This window comes from Mesoplodon mirus (genome assembly GCF_964341445.2).
Source record: "Mesoplodon mirus genome assembly, chromosome: 15".
Lineage (NCBI taxonomy): Eukaryota > Metazoa > Chordata > Mammalia > Artiodactyla > Ziphiidae > Mesoplodon > Mesoplodon mirus.
In genome coordinates this window covers 87,222,597-87,238,657 of record NC_138991.1, presented here as the reverse complement: position 1 = coordinate 87,238,657, position 16,061 = coordinate 87,222,597, and the positions used below count along the sequence as shown (strand labels likewise).

Here is a 16,061-nt window from a genome sequence, read left to right as displayed (position 1 = left end):
AAATGTCAATAGCGTGCTATGGAGAAACCTTGGATAGAGGCTGAGGACTGAAGAGAGGCTGAGGTTCTCACATGTACTCTCACATCAGGTTGTCAGTCACATTTGCCAGACCCTTGTGTGGCCCTGCCCCTTTCCCAGAATCTGTAGCAGGCACACTGATGCCATTGCTTGTCATGGCCTTGGGATGAGAAAACCTTGGGGGCTCCTCAAAGTCATAAACACAGGAAGGAAGGAGTGATTTAGGAGGGTGACGTGGGAGAAGAGAGCTTTAGGAAGAACAAAATTGTCCTCATGTGTTTGGGAAATGGGCCAGATGGAAAAGAGATGAGGTGTGCCATGGGGTGTACCATTGCAGAAGGCAGACTGGGACTGATGCGTGACAGGGAGTCAGATTCTGAACTTGATATAGACTGCTGTAGCAACTAGAAATGCCTAGATCTGTCTAGAGAGTGCTGGGTTTTCTGTCACTGCAAAGTTCGTGTATAGGCTGATGACCACTGATTGGTGATATGATAGAGGGGAGTTGATATAAAGGATGCTCTAAGATATTGTGATTCTACACTGCTTTTACGATTCTTTCCCAGAACTCGGAGCTCCTCGTTCGTTAGCTGAAGAGCTCCTTGGATGTCTGCTCTGACAAGTTTCATCCATTTACATGTGCCACTCATTTTTCAGGTACAAAACAAAGAATCGCTTTGCACAAAGCCAGAAGGGCTACAGTGAAAGAATGATCAGAAAAGAAGAATACATAGGTATGTATTTGCATTGACTTTCTCCAAATATTTGAGACAGGGTAGCTGGTTAGTGGCTGCTTTCTCGTGCTCGAGCCCTTACAACGTGATCTCCTCAGAATGTCATAGTGATAGGAGCCTGACTGAGCCTGTCTGTCTCTGCCCATGGACCCTAGTTTCTTCGTGTCATTGCTTTAGGTACTGTGTAAGGCCCTTCTGTTTTCCTCCCACTCACAGCAGACACTGAGTAACCTCTAGTTGTGACTGAGATGCATATTTCACAGTATAGTACTTTAGAAATGAGAAAGGTTTACTTATTGTGGAAACAAATGTAGGCTCCTGGGAGTGTTAGTGTCACTTGGTAATGTTTTTCCCAGGGCTGCCATGGTAACTGACTTTGCCTGGTTACTCCCTACGTTTTCCATTCGACGCAGCAGGCCCACTGCTAGGCCTCTCACCTGAGAAGTCCAGAATCGGGAAGACACAGGCTGTATCAGTTGCACTGCGGCCTTATTCACAATAGCCAAGATGGTGAAGCAACCCAAATGTCCATCAACAGGTGAATGGATAAAGAAGAAGAGGTCCATGTACACAATGGAATATTCACCATGGAGAACAATGAATTACTGCTCTTTGAGGCACCACAGATGAGCCTAGAGATAATCATGGAACATGAGGTAAGTTGGAAATCAAAAGACCTATATCCTATGATATTACTTATAGGCGTTATCTAATAACTGACCCACAGGAAGATATTTCCACAGAGAAAGACACTCACAGATGTAGGAAAAAACTATACTTATCTAAAAGGAAAGGTGGGAGGAATGGATAAATTAAGATCAGTGTTACATATACCAATACATATTATATACATGTGTCACAAAGACCGACCATATAGCAAGGGAGGTCTACGGAACACTGTGTAATATTTTGCATGGGAAGAGGATCTGTATATGAATAGACAGATATAATGTACAAATGAGCCAGATTGTGTACAACTAGGGCAAACAATATTCTAATCATTACCCCGATTACAAAAATTAAGACAACCAATAAGAAGTAATGACACATAAAATTATGGGGGTTTCTCCTGGCACATTCCATTCTAATTTACAACCTAGGAACACGACTTCCAGAAAGGCTCTCCTGCCCTACTACCCAGATTGGGGAATGAAGAAATGCTGCCTCCTTGTGACCGTTTCACACAACAGCAGCTTTAAACCCACTGCTAATGGTCACTAACTATTCACCAAACGTGCAGTTCTGTAATGGCACCTGTCCACCAAAAAATTCCTGGGGTCGAAAACCGAATAAGAAATTCAAAAGAGGGCAACCTTCCAAGAAGACAATTTCAAGAGGTATATTGTATGCACACTTTGTTCTCCTTTTTTTTAAACAGAAACAAAAACGGCTTGGAAAAATGATGAATTTTTGGTATTTGTAAAGACACGCAAACCCAAATTACAAAAACCTATCAGCTCACAGCAGTCAGAATGGCCATTAGCAAAAATGCTGCAAGCAATAAATGCTGAAGCGACTGTGGAGAAGTGCGTACCCTCCGTTCTAAGGGGGATGTGGTATGGGCCACTAATGAAAACACAATGGAGGTGCTTTGAAAAGGGAAACATTGCGCTACCAGGCAATCAGTCATACCCACTGCTGGACCTGTCACCTGAGAAAATGAGAATCAAAACCTCACAGACTGGCAATTCTGCACTCCAGCAATACTTACCATAGCCAACACTTGGAAGCAACGAAAATGTCCATCAACAGAGGAGTGCACCAAGAAGCAGTGGTCCATGTACACAATGGAATATTACTCCAATAAAAAGTTTAAATTAAATTTAAAAACAAACATAAGTAAGGAGACGTAAGCATTTGGGGGTTTATCTGGGCACATTCTTCTCTAATTTATAACCGAGGAACACCACTGGCAGGAAGGTCTGTTTCCCTAGTACCAGCGTGGGGAACTTAGAAAGGCTGCCACCCTCTGGCTGTTACCTGCAAAAGCAGCTTTAAAGCCTGTGCTAATGGTCACTTCATGTGAACAAGTACTGCAGGGCTGTAAATGAAACCTGCCCTCAAAATGTCTTGAGGGAGGTAATGGCCAAAAAATTTCAAAATGTGACACATACTTTAAGAAAACACTTTGAAGAGCTAAGCTGTAATCATAGTTTGAAAAATAAGAAGGACATGCCTTAAAGCTTAATGTCAAGGGATTATGAGACACACGGAAATTCAACCACAAAGAGGTATCAGTTCACACCCCTCAAAATAACCTTCAGCACGAAACCCATAATCAATAAATGCTGGGGCTTCCCTGGTGGCGCAGTGGTTGAGAGTCCACCTGCGATGCAGGGGACGCGGGTTCGTACTCCGTTCTGGGAAGATCCCACATGCCGCGGGTGCCTGTGCTCTGCAACGGGAGAGGCCACAACAGTGAGAGGCCCGTGTACCGCAAAACAAACAAACGAAAATAAATAAATGAATGAATGAATGAATGCATGCATGCTGAAGGTGTTGTGGAGAAATGCATACCCTCAACTTTCAGTGGGATGTACCCTGGAAAGAGCCACTAATGAGAACAGAATGGAGATGCCTTTAAAAGGTAAACACTGAGCTACAATATAAACCAGCAGGCCCATTCCTGGACCTATAACCAAAGAAGACAGAATTGGAAAGGCACAGGAAGGCAAATGTGCACTGCACAGTATTATAATAGCCAAGATATGGAAGTAACCAAAAAGTCCAGCAACAGATGAGTGGACAAAGAAGAACTGGTACAAGTACAGACAAAATATTAGCCAAGGAAAAAAAGGACACATTGCCCTGTGCAGCACCGTAGATGATTCTAGATGTAATCACACAACCTGGAGTAAGTCAGAAAGAGAAAGACACATATTGTATGATATCACTTATAGGTGTTACCTAAAAATTGATACCAGTGAAGATATTCCCACAGAGAAGGGCTATCAGAGATTCATTAAACAAATTTATGGTTCACCAATGGAAAGGTGTGAGGATTGGATACATTAGGATATTGGGGTTAACAGACGTATACAAACACAGGTGAAATATATAATCACCAAAGACCTACGGAATACCAAGAGAAGACTACTCAACATTCTGTCATAACGTACATGGGAAAAGGATCCCAGGAAGAATAGACATATGTTTATGTATAAAAGAACCACATCTTGCACACCTACAAGAAGCCAAACGTAATCAAACTTGCTGTAATAAAAAATAAAAAATTAAAAACACGAACAAGAAGTAGTGAGACAAACTTGAGGGGCTTTCTCCTGGCACATTCCATTCTAAATTCCAATCTAGAACACGACTTCCATTGAAGCTCTGTTGCCATAGTAACCAGATTTGGTGAGGGAGAACTGCAGCCACCTTGTGGCCGTTCCACACAACAGCAGCTTTAATCCCAGTACTAATGGTCAGTGGACATTCAAAATCATTACAGGCCTGTAAATGACACCTGCCCTGAAAACAAATCCTGGGGTCATATATCGACCAAAAAATTCAAAAGACGTCCATATTTCAAAACGACAGTTTCAAGAGGCATAATTTATGCACATCTGGCTTCTGTTTCTTTTCCTTTCCTTTTTTGTTAAAAAAATGGGAACGGAAAAAGGCTGAACATCAGGAATTAATAAAGCCATGCAAGTCCAGTGTACGAAAACGTTCACCTCACAGCCGTCAGAATGATTATCAGCAAAAAAAAGTCTAAAAGAATAAATGCTGAAGGGGTTTTAGAGAACTGTGTACCCTTTAGCTGCTGGTGGGATGTAACCTGGTAACAGCCAGTAGTGAGAACACAATGGAGGTGCGTTGAAGGGTAAAAATGGAGCTACCATGTGATCTGGTAGGCCCACTAATGGGCCTATCACATGAGTAGACCAGAATCAAAAAGACACAGGCTGGCAATCCTGCACTGCAGCAACATGTACCATAGCCAAGACCTGGAAGAAACCAAAATGTCCATCAACAGAAAAATGCACCAAGAAGAAGTCGTCCATGTACACGATGGAATATTAGCCATGAAAAAGCATGGAACAGTGCCGTTGGCACCACCATAGAAGGATCTACAGATAATCACCCAACATGAAGTAAGATAGAAACCGAAAGACAGACATCCTATGACATCACTTACAGGTGTTACCTAAAAATTGATACCCATGAAATAATTTCCAAGAGAAGGACACACATAGATTCAGAAAACCAAATTATGTTTAACCAAATGGAAAGGTGTAAGGAATGTAGGAATTAGGATATGGGGGTTAACAGACATGTACTAATACATATGAAATACATAATCACATAATACCTATGGGATACGAAGAGAGGTCTACTCAACACTCTATAATATACACGGGAAAGGATCCAAAGAGGAATAGACAGATACATTGATAGGATGAATCAGAAACTGTACACCTAGGAGAATCTACATTTTTATCAAATTTGCTCTGATAATTAATAAAAGTTAAATTTAAAAAGCAAACAATTTAGGATATATATGCTCTTGGGGCTTTGCGCTGGCACATTCCACTCTAATTTGCTGCTTACTAACACAATTTCCAGGAAAGCTCTGTTGCCCAAAAACCCAGAGTTGGAAATGTAGAAATGCTGCCGCCTTGTGGCCGTTTCCCACAAGAGCGGCTTTAAACCCACAGCTAATGGTCACTTAACATTCAGAAAGACTCAGGGCTGTAAAGGACACCTGCCCTAAACAACTGTGCGGAGGTAGGGAATGGACAAAAAAATTCAAAACTGCAAATTTTTCAAGAAAATAATATGAAGAGGTTAATTTGGCTCACTCTCTTTTAAAAAAGGAAAATGGATAAAAGCTCAACCTCAGTAATTATTAGACTCATGCAAATCTAATCTACAAAAAGGTTTCAACTCACACCAGTCAACTGACCATCAGCAAAAAGACTACAAACAATAAATATTGAAGGGGTTTTAGAGAACTGTGTACCCTCTAGCTTCTGGTGAGATGTAAAGTGGTAACAGCCAATAATGAGAACAGAAGGGAGCTGCAATTAAAATAAAAATTGAGGTACCATTCAATCCAGCAGTCACACCACTGGGCCTCTCACCTGAGACCTGAATCGAGAAGACCCGGGCTGCAAAATCTGCACTGCAGCCTTATTCACAATAGCCAAGACAGTGAAGCAACCAAAAGGTCCATCAACAGATGAACAGATAAAGAAGAAGTGGTCTATTTATACAACAGAATATTAGCCATGGAAAACAATGAAACACTGCTATTTGAGGCACCGTAGATGAGCTTGGAGATAATCACAGAACATGAGGTAAGTCAGAAAGCAAAAACCTATATCCTATGGTATCACTTATAGGTGTTAACTAATAACTAACACAAATGAACATATTTCCACAGAGAAAGACACTCACAGACTTAGAAGTATGCTTATCTAAAAGGATAGGTGGGGTGAATGGAAAAATTAAGATTAGGGTTACCATACGTGTACAAATACCTATTAAATACATGTATCAAAAGACCGACCATATAGCAAGTGAGGTCTATGGAACTGTGGAGATGTCCCAATCACCTGACTGCCCTCCGACCTGCCGTGAATTGGAGACTGAGACCAGGCACGCCTCTCTCCTTCTCCATTCACTCAAGGACAGACTGGGGGTCATGGGAACCTCAGAATCGAAACCAGATTCTAAGACACCCCTGGGGTGTCTCCTAGCCAATTTTACAGCCCTCGGTTTCTCCCAAGTTCTCCGTTGCCGACGGCTTATTTTCTATTCCACTGTGGCCAGGCCACAATATCCTCTAGACAATCAATCCAAATGGCCTCCTGAAGGGACTTTCAATTTTAACATCCTCTGTGATCTAGATAATTACTGCCGCAGGATGGGCAAATGATCCGAGGTCCCCTATGTTCAGGCCTTCTGGTATTTACGCTCCCGCCCCTCCCTCTACGTCGATTGTTTCACTTCCCAGATCTTTCTTGCCAAACAGACATCTCCTACATCCAAGCCCCTAATTTCTTTTGATGATGACCCCTCTCCACTAGGCGACCCACCCGAATCTCTCGCCTCTCCCCCCTCCAGAGCTCCTCTCCAGCATCCACCCAACCCTGAAGCGGTCCCTCCTCATCCCGCAGCCGCTCCGGCCCATCCAACCGCTCCCCCGCCTCCCTCAACGGTTTCTCCTCCCTCGCCCCTTACTTCGCCAATTAGTGCACATACACGCTCTCCCGACTCCCAAGATCCAAATCTCCTCTGCCCTCTGAGGGAGGTAGAAGGAGCGGAAGGATTAGTTAGAGTTCATGTTCCCTTTTCCCTCCAAGTTCTCTCTCAAATAGAAATGCGATTAGGCTCCTTTTCGGCCGACTCTTCCTGCTACATCAAATAATTTCGCTACCTCTCTCAAGCTTACGATCTAACCTGGTATATCTCTGTGATCCTATCTTCTACTCTGACCCCTGATGAGAGGGAAAGAGAATTCAAACTGCTGCCCGAAACCATGCAGATCAGGTTCACCTTACCGACAACTCCATGCCTGTCGGAGTGACTGCTGTACCTGGTACCAATCCAGGCTGGACTTATCAGGATGGCCAAGATGGCCGTCATAAACACGACCTCATGATCCAGTGCCTCCTGGCTGGCATGCAGGCTGCTGCTCATAAGGTAGTCAATTTTGAAAAACTAAAGAGATAATCCAAGAACCTAACGAAAATCCAGCTATCTTTCTCAATCGCCTTACAGCGGCCTTAACTTTCTACACACAACTGGATCCCGACACCCTGGCAGGGGCAGCGGTCCTAGCCACCCATTTTATCACCCAATCAGCCCCGGACATCCGAAAGAAATTAAAATGGGCAGAAGACGGCCCTCAAACCCCTATTCGAGATCTGGTAAAGATGGCCTTTAAAGTCTACAATGGCCCTGAGGATTTGGCAGGATCCAGCTGACAGGCTTGGATGCACCAGAAGGTGGCCCTCCAAACCCAACCTCTTGTAGCCGCCCTAAGGCCGGCCATCTCCCATGTATCACAGCATCCATGGGGTCCGCAAAAGGCAACCCCGCCAGGGGCCTGCTTCAAATGCAGAAAAGAAAGCCACTGGGCTCGCCAATGTCCCAATCCCCGACCTCCTAAGTCCTGTCCCAGCTGCGGGTTAATGGGCCACTGGAAGAGTGACTGCCCTACGACTGGCCCTCCCTCAGCATCTCCACGTGGGGGGCAGGCCGACCCAATGGCATTACCACTCGAACTGCTGGGATTGGCTGACGACTGACGGCACCCGGACTCAAAGACCCCCATCACCCTCACCGAGCCCAGGGTAACGCTACAGGTAGCGGATAAGTCCATTTCATTTCTGGTGGACACGGGGGCTGCCTATTCGGTCCTGCCTACTTATTCCGAGCCAGTTTCTCCTTCCCAGATCTCGGTCATGGGTATTGATGGCAAACCATCCTTCCCACTCCAGACCGGTCGACTCCCATGTCATATCAAAGGACTCTCTTTTACTCATTCCTTCTTAGTCATACCATCCTGCCCAGTTCCCTTGCTAGGCCGAGATGTCCTTTTCCACTTAGGGGCCTCCCTCCAGCTGGACAGACTTGACCCTAAGGTCCCCTCCTCCCAACTCCTGCTTCCTCTTCTCGGCCTGTCTCTAGAACCCTCCCCCTCTATCCCCCTCTTCCAATCACACGGAACCCAATCAATCCCCATGTCTGGGATGCTTCTAAGCCCATAATAGCAACACACCATTCCCCCGTCCTCATCCGCCTAAAGGACGCCTCCAAATTTCCACCAAGGCCCCAGTTTCCCATCTCTGAGACTCACCTTAGGGGCCTACAACCTATTATCACAGAACTCCAAACCAGGGACTCCTTATCCCCAGTGACTCTCCCTGAAACACCCCCATCCTGCCTGTCTGCAAGGCCTCTGGGGATTATCACCTAGTCCAGGACCTCCTACTAATCAATGAAGCCATAATCCCTCTCCACCCAGTAGTACCAAACCCATACACCTTGCTCTCCCATATCCCCCCATCCACAACCCACATTACGGTTCTGGATCTCAAAGATGCCTTTTTCACTATCCACCTACATCCCGACTCCTATTTCCTCTTCGTCTTTACCTGGACGGATCCGGATACTCATACTTCCAGTCAGCTCACCTGGACAGTTCTTCCCCAGGGCTTCCGCGAGAGTCCTCACCTCTTCGGTCAGGCGCTGGCACAAGACCTCACTTCCTGCTCCCGTACCCCCAGCACACTCCTTCAATATGTAGATGACCTCCTCCTTTGTAGCCCATCTCTCAGCCTCTCAAGACAACATACTGCAGATCTCCTCAATTACCTTGGCTCTCACGGTTATCGGGTCTCCCCAGCCAAGGCTCAGTTATCTGTATCTTCTGTAACCTACCTGGGGCTCCACCTTACTCCCACCACAAAAGATATAACAGCCGATCGCACCCGGATTATCTGTGAACTCCAGCCTCCGGAAACAGCGGAACAAATTCTCTCCTTTTTGGGCCTTATAGGATTTTTCCTACACTGGATCCCTAACCTTGCTCTCCTCGCTAAACCCTTATATCTAGCCGCTAAGGAAACCCCTCAAGGACCCCTCACCTCTCCTTCCGCCGTTCAACAGGCCTTTCTCACCCTCCGTAACACTCTGATATCTTCTCCTCCCCTTTCTCTGCCCAACCCAAACCGACCTTTTCACCTTTTCGTGGATGAACGGGCCGGAATAGCCACTAGACTCCTTGCCCAGCCTGTAGGGCCTTCCTACTGCCCCGTGGCTTACCTCTCCAAACAGCTAGACCCAACCATTCAGGGATGGCAACCATGCCTTCGGGCCCTAGCAGCAGCAGCCGAACTGACCAAACAAACACTACAGATACTCAACCACACAGGAATAGGTAACATCTCCGACTGCTTTCTATGTGCCTCGCTTGGCCGTCCACCCTTGGCTGCTGTCCCACTCGACCAGCCCTTCAATTCTACTTCCTACACATCCCAAAACCCACCTTTTTCCCCGTTAAAAGTCCCCAGATTCCTTGATTCAAAAAAATCTCACCATCTGTTACGGCAGCCGCCCAAATCTAGCTGATACTGGGTTTCTTTGCAACACATCCCTCACGGTAAAAACATCAATTGAAGCACCACCAGGCATGTTTTTGTGGTGCAATGGTTCCCTCACAAAAGAGATCAATTCTTCCTCCCCCTTCCCATGTATCCCCGTTACTCTCGTCCCACAACTCACACTGTATAGCCAAGATGAATTTTCCTCGCTAATCACGCCGCCCTTTACCCGACAAAAAAGAGCTATCTTTCTTCCTCTGGTCGCAGGCATCTCTCTCGCCTCCTCCCTGGTCGCTGCAGGCCTCGGGGGGCGGGGGGGAGCTCTAACACATAGTGTTTCAACATCCCGCGACTTAGAACATAAACTCCAGCTAGCCATTGAAGGCTCCGCCGCCTCCATCTCCTCTCTCCAGTGCCAAATCACCTCCATAGCCCGAGTCGCTCTCCAGAATCGACGAGCCCTGGATCTCCTGACGGCCGACCAAGGAGGTACCTGCCTCTTCCTACAGGAGGAATGCTGCTGTAAACGCCCTCCATCGCTTAAGAGAAGAACTCCAACGCAAACACCAACAGTCCGCCTCCCCAATTCCCGATTGGTGGCGATCCACCCTCTATACCTGGCTAACACCAATCTGAGGCCCCTTAATTCTCATCTGTATCTTGCTCATGTTTGCCCCCCGTTTTCTTAGGTTCCTTCGTCGGCGCAAGGAGGAAGTCTCTCGGGTGGCCACAAACCAAATGTTCCTCGGTCCTTACACCTTACTTCCTACAGAAACCCCCACTGGTCTCCCCTAAGCCTCGGACCTCTGGTCGCCCGACTCCCCTTTCGACGCCCCCATTCAGCATGAAGTAGCCAGAGATCGGAACGCCGCCCCATTACACCAAAGATGTCGGGATGTAAGGCCAACTGGCCCAAGGCAGGGGGACGCAATCAGATTCACAGGTTGCATCAGACCGAAACTCTCCGGACCACCCAGTTCCAGAAACTGACCTGGAGACATTCCGGACCACCCAGTTCCAGGAACTGACCTGGGGGCTTTCCACCCGGCCCAGCCTTCCCGCCTTTCGAGGGACGGGACTAGCGGTCCCAAGACTGATGTAATCGGCACCAGATAGTGCCACGACACCCGAAGAGACCACCAGATAAGGAATTCCCTGCGCCCTCCCAGATTCACCACACCCCTTTCCTTTCTTCCCCTATAAAATCTTGCCCAGCCCTCGCCCGGGGGCGACTTCTCTGGTCCCTTTCTCTCGGACCAGTGAACCTCGCCCGGGAGCGCCCCCTAATAAAGCTCACTTGAAGCTTTCCTCTGTTTCGCGATGCCGTTTGTTAAGATCCGACCTTACACTTACACATCAAGGATGGCTCTGAGCTGAATTTCTGCAAAACAAGACTATCCTGTGCAAAGAACCCAGTAGAGCTTTGTATCCCATCAGCTACAGAAGAGAATGGCTGCAGGCTACTGAAAGCCAGCAGCATTTACAACTTAACTCCCATGGCCTCTGCAGTGGTACGTCTGAGTTTTCTGTTTCTGCCCCTGTACCAAACAGCTGTGGTGTAATTCCTCGTTCCTTCCTCCACCCACCCCCACCAACCCCTGTCCCCTTACCTGCGGTCCGCAGCCCTCCGCTCCGCGCTCGGATGCCGCTGGGGTGCCAGGGACCCACGGGATGGGTCATTCCCAGCCGCCGGGCGCTGGCTCCGTAGACCCCCGCCAGCTCGCGTGGCGCCGACGGCGAGGAGCCCCGAGGACGCCCCGCGCCAGGTGCGCTCTGGCCGGGACGCCCACTTCCAAGACACTCTTCCGGCAGAGGCACGCAGACCACCGCCGCGCTCAGGTAACCCACAGCCAATGCCGAGCAAGACCCGCCCCGGCGGCGCCGCGTCCGCGCGGCGCAGCACAATCACGGCGCTCCAGGCACGGGCGCCAGAACGCCCACTTGCAGGACATTCTCCTCCGGGAGAGGCGCTCAGTCCACCGCCGCGCTAAGGTGACCCGCACCCAATGCCTAGCAAGACCCGCCCCGCCGGCGCCTCGTCCGCGCGGCGCAGCACGATCTCGGCGCTCCAGGCACGGGCGCCGGGGGGGGCGGGCGTCTCCTCTCCTGAGAGGCAGCTAGCGATGCCCCGGGGCGCGGGCCCCTGCAGCGCGGAGACGGCTCCAGGCTGGACTCACCGACACCAACGCCGCCAGGAGGAGCGCTTGGCAGGACTCGGCAAACAACCCAATGTTTTAAATGGAAAAAGGGCTTCAAAAGACCCTTCTCCAGATAAGACATACAAATGGTCAGCAAGCACATGAAGAGATGTTAATCGTCATTAGTCGTGATGAAATGCAAGTTAACACCACAACGCCGACCCCTCCACACACTAGAAAGCCTACAATCAAGAAAGCTAAAAATAACAAATGTTGGCAAAAATTTAGAGAAACTGGTACAGAATTTTCCATAGGGAAAATAACGTCCGGAGGGGGATGCTGAGACTATTTGTACAACAACGTGAATGTAGTTAATGCCATAGAATTGTATGCTCAAAATGATTTAAATGGTAAATGTTATGTGGGGGGTTTTAACATAATTTAGCCCCTGCTTTATACCAGACCCCAGAGTCGAAGCTTCTCATCCATTTTCTCACTTTTACTTAACCTCCTAGGATCTTCACACTCCAATTTAACAGACGAAGCTGAGCCTGAGAGGTTAAACTAAGTGACTTGCCCAAGGCTCACTCGGCCAAGTCTACACTGTTCAATGTTGCTGTATTTACTGAGCACCTACTAGAGCACCTACTGAGCAATACCTCCAGCACCTGCCAGAGACATTGTGGAAAGACCAGGATGAACGGGGGCTGAAAGCAGATTACAAAACATGGGTAGATCCTGGGGCCCTGCTCTCAAACACTGAAGTTTCTTGGAGTGGAGGGGATGGCTTGTGTCACACTTGTGGAGCCTTTTATTCCACGCCACCGCACCCCCACAGAGGAGGGAAGCAGCTGGCCTGATACTGAATATTAGCTCAGCTGGGGAGGAGTCCTGGGGCTTTGAAGAAGGCATCTCCTGCCCCACTCCCCACATTGCCCCCTAGAGTCCAGTATGTGGGCACAAGCATCCCTGTGGCGGGGCAGGAGGCACGTCTCATGGCACCCCTCGCCTCCCGCCCTGCAGTAATGACACTGTACCCATACACCCGCCAGAAGGACAATGAACTCTCCTTCTCTGAGGGCACCATTATCTGCATCACCCGCCACTACTCCGATGGCTGCTGTGAGGGCATCAGCTCAGAGGGGTCTGGATTCTTCCCCAGGAACTATGCGCAGCCCAGCTGCTGACAACCTGGGATCTCTGGGATGCTGACCCCAAACACCGCCTTGAGTGAGCCTCTTGAGTCCCACACCAAAGCCTGCTCCAGTCAAGACTGGACCAGACCGGCACGCCTCCTGGGCTGTGAGCTGTGTCTCTTCCTTTCCCCCATTGCAGTGGGAAGGTGTCTGGGTAAAGAAAGAGGAGGCACCCAGAGGCCTGCTGGAGACAGGAAAGAACTGGAAGCCAAGGAGCTTGGTGACCTTATCCACAGGGGACCCTTACGCCATGCAAGACAGGGTCTCCAGCTGCAAGTGCCAACTTTGAATAAAATTCTGATGACCTCCTGATGATTGCCCTGCAGGGCTAGCGGGCCAAGGGACTGAAAGGCAACCCACCTGTAAGGCTCCTGCTAACTGAGCCTCCTCTGCCTGCCCTAAGCAGCAGTATCTCCCATCTCCTCGGTGCTCACTGAGCCCTCCACACTAGGCCCCTGTGCCCCTCTGCGAAGGTGGGCCGCACCCTGCTCTTTTGCCTGTTGCCTGCTTTGTTGTGTATTCAGTCTTGGTGCCCCAGGCTGGGCACTCCTCCAAGAGTGGGGACCAGCTCCCTCACTTAGGTGGGGCTGAGAGCAGAGCTCACCTCGCCCTCATCCCCCAGACGGCAGCGTGAGACACCTCGCTCACCTCTGCCCCTTCACCTCCTTCACAGCTCTGAAACTCCAAAAGAGGGAGGTGGGCCTTGGGTTTCCACTGGCTCTGCTTTACAGCATCATGGCTTTCTGTTCCATACGGGAGGAGGGGGACTCAAAAGGCCCAGTCAGTGGGGTGACTTTGGTTAAGTCCCTGGTTTCTTGCTGCATACATAGACGAGGTTGGGGTGCAAGGAGACATCTTCGGGCTCTGTGAGGTCCCTGGCTGGCCAGACCCGAGCCCCGGGACAGTGTGCTACCTCTTTCCACCAACAGGTGACCGTTTCCTCTAGCTTTTTATCCTGTGGGGATGCTTACAGGGTGGGGTTGGGGGAGGCAAGGAGTGTAGTATAGAGCCACAGTAGGTGGCAAGATCTAGGCCTGGGACCGTTGGCAGGGAGCATCATCTCTCTCTGTGGGGAGTCCAGTTGGGGGGAGGTGGGGGGAAACATTTCAGGGCCTGGGTCCTCTGGACAGAAGACTGGAGGAGGGAGGCCACGCAGCCCAAGGCAACAGTTAACCGCAACGCGGCGGAACATGTTTCTTTTCTACCCTGACAGGGAACTCCGTCCTTCCAGCTGAGAGGACAAGGTTTGTGGAAACACTGCTGCCTGCTCAGATATGCGTGCCACACTGCTGCGGCCAGACTCCAGAATTCGCTTGCAGTGGAACTGGGGGAGGCAGCCGAGCTGGGTTAACTGCACAGATGGGGACAGCTCCCAACTCCCTCCTCCAGTCCCCAAATGGACCAACCTCGGATTCCGGGAAATCCCGGAGGGATATACCGAAACGAAAGGGAAAGGGAATAATAAAACTAGCTTTCTCTTTCCCAACCCCCACCGCCCCACGCCCTCCCTGCCGGGGTGGCCCCTGCAGGCCACATCCTCAGCACCTGATGCAGGTGTAGGCGCACTTCGGTGGAGGTTTCCCAGGGCACCACCCTGGCGCGGAAGGAGCTGGGCTTGGCCTTCTGCGCCTCCTGCATAAGGCGGTGCATGGGGTAGCGGCGGCGCAGGAAGGCCACTTCGCCGCCTGCCAGCAGCCCCGTGGGGCAGAAGTCGTTGGCGCTGTCGCTCACGTAGAAAAGGCGCTTGAAGGGCACACCGTCGTGGGCCCGCTCGCGCAGGTAGTCGCTGAGCACCTTGTGCTGGCACATGTTGGCGGGGCAGCGAGCGCAGCTGTGCGCGTGGAAGGGCTGCAGCGCCAGCAGCCCCCAAGGGTCGGGCCCCGACGGGTTGCTGAAGATGTGGCGGAACAGGCCGTGGTGGCCGGCGGCGCGCAGCGCACTCTCCACGCCAAAGGTGTTGGCATCTGAGATGAGAATAACCTCAAAGCAGGCACCCTGCTTGGCCACAAAACTGCAGCAGCCCGCCCGTGCCAGGCGACAGGGGGATGGCCTCGTAGATGGCGCGCAGGTCCCGCGGCCGCACGCCCTGCTCGCCCAGGTACTGGAAGACGCGCTGCATGTACTCGTTGTAGAAGCCCTCGCGCTAGGTGGCACGCAGGCTCTCAGGCAGCCGCTGGCCCGCCGCGGCACGTGCACGATGGAGTCGTTGCTGTTTTCGTCCACGATAGTCTCGTCCAAGTCGAAGGTCAGGAGGAAGCATGGCGCGCCAGGCACAGCCATCCCACTGTCCTCTACCAGCTTTGTCCTGAGCGACCAAATCCTTTTGTGGTCACCAAAAAGAGTCCCTCAGAGGAAAGGGGGACAGGACCTCTGAGCTTCCCCTGCAGGGTGGGGAGTGGCGGCTGCAGAGGTCTGTCCCGGCTGAGTCTGGAGTGTCAAGAGTGGGGAGAGGGCCTAGCTGAGGTATTTGGGTGCAGGATGGAGCAAGGGGCGCTTACAGGAATTGGAGGGGACGCTGCATCTTATCCACCCCCGGATTTCTGGGCTCCGGCTCTCACGAGTCCTTCCAGTCCAGAGGGTCCGTGAATGGTGTGCATCTGGGCCGTTCCCTCCACTTGCCCCCCATCACCATGTTATGTATTTTTAACCACAATAAAAAAATGAATGAAGCACTGATAATCCATGTTACAACATGGATAAACATTGAAAACATTCTAAGTCAAAGAAGTCATACTGAAAAGGCCACTCATATCACAACCATCTTGTGTGCTTTAAATCCATAGCAGTTTTGAAAATGAGGGGATGGGACTTCCCTGGTGGTCCAGTGGTTAACACTCTGAGCTCCCAATGTAGGGGGCACAGGTTCAATCCTTGGTCAGGGAACTAAAATCCCGTGTGCACAGTATGGCCAAAAAATAA

General features: G+C 50.1%; 1 long non-coding RNA gene and 1 pseudogene across 2 annotated transcripts; one reads left to right on the top strand and one right to left on the bottom strand.

Annotated features, from left to right (window-relative positions):
• Window positions 1-5,030: 5,030 nt before the first annotated feature.
• On the top strand, window positions 5,031-11,115 carry LOC309816596. The gene is made up of 2 exons (XR_014296044.1): window positions 5,031-6,055; window positions 10,222-11,115. It is a non-coding gene; the product is annotated as an uncharacterized lncRNA (long non-coding RNA).
• Window positions 11,116-14,418: 3,303 nt separating this feature from the next.
• LOC309816689 (phosphoethanolamine/phosphocholine phosphatase-like) lies at window positions 14,419-15,422 on the bottom strand (annotated as a pseudogene). Its single transcript has one exon. The product of its transcript is annotated as a phosphoethanolamine/phosphocholine phosphatase-like (transcript).
• Between the last annotated feature and the right edge of the window lie 639 nt (window positions 15,423-16,061).